Consider the following 841-nt stretch of genomic DNA (forward strand, 5'->3'; position numbering starts at 1 on the left):
TATATATATATATATATATATACATATATGTAGTAGATAGACAGCCGCCAACTGGTGAAGGGTCGTTCTTTCTGTTACTTGTCCTGTTTTCCGTTTGTTTCTCTTGTTGTTTGCGTATTGAACTTATTTGTTTTCGTATTTCAGGTTATTTACTGTTGGTGACGTCCTGTACCCGTACATGCATATGTATATATATATATCATTTATATTATGTATGTATGTATGTATGTGTGTATGTGTGTGTGTATGTATGTATGTATAGATATATTCTTTTACTTGCTTCATCATTTGACTGTGGTCATGCTGGATCACTGCCTTGAAATGTTTTGTCGAACATTTCGACCCCAGGATTTGTTTTAAATCCAGTACTTATTCTATTGGTCTCTTTTGCCGAACTGCTAGATTACGGGACGAAAATACACCAGCATCAGTTGTCAAGCGATTATGGGGTGGAACAAACAAACAGAAAGGCACACACACTTAGATATATGCATATATACATATACGACGAGATTCTTTTAGTTTCCTTCTACCAAATCTACACATACGGCTTGGGTCGATCCGAGGCTATAGAGAAGACACTTGCCCCAGGTGCCACTGAACCCGCAGTTATGTGGTTCGGAAGAAAACGTCTTACCACACAGCCACGCTATATATATAAACAACATATGAGTATATGCATATATATGTACATGTATGTATATACGTTCATCTATATGTACATATAGATGCATAACTGGGTACATGAGTGGCAAAAGAACAAGGACAAAATGGTAAACAAGGTGCAACAAACAAGCAGGCCACATAGAAACATCCCCTTCATCAGCTGCCACCATTATAT

Source organism: Octopus bimaculoides, chromosome 10 (genome assembly GCF_001194135.2).
Source record: "Octopus bimaculoides isolate UCB-OBI-ISO-001 chromosome 10, ASM119413v2, whole genome shotgun sequence".
NCBI lineage: Eukaryota > Metazoa > Mollusca > Cephalopoda > Octopoda > Octopodidae > Octopus > Octopus bimaculoides.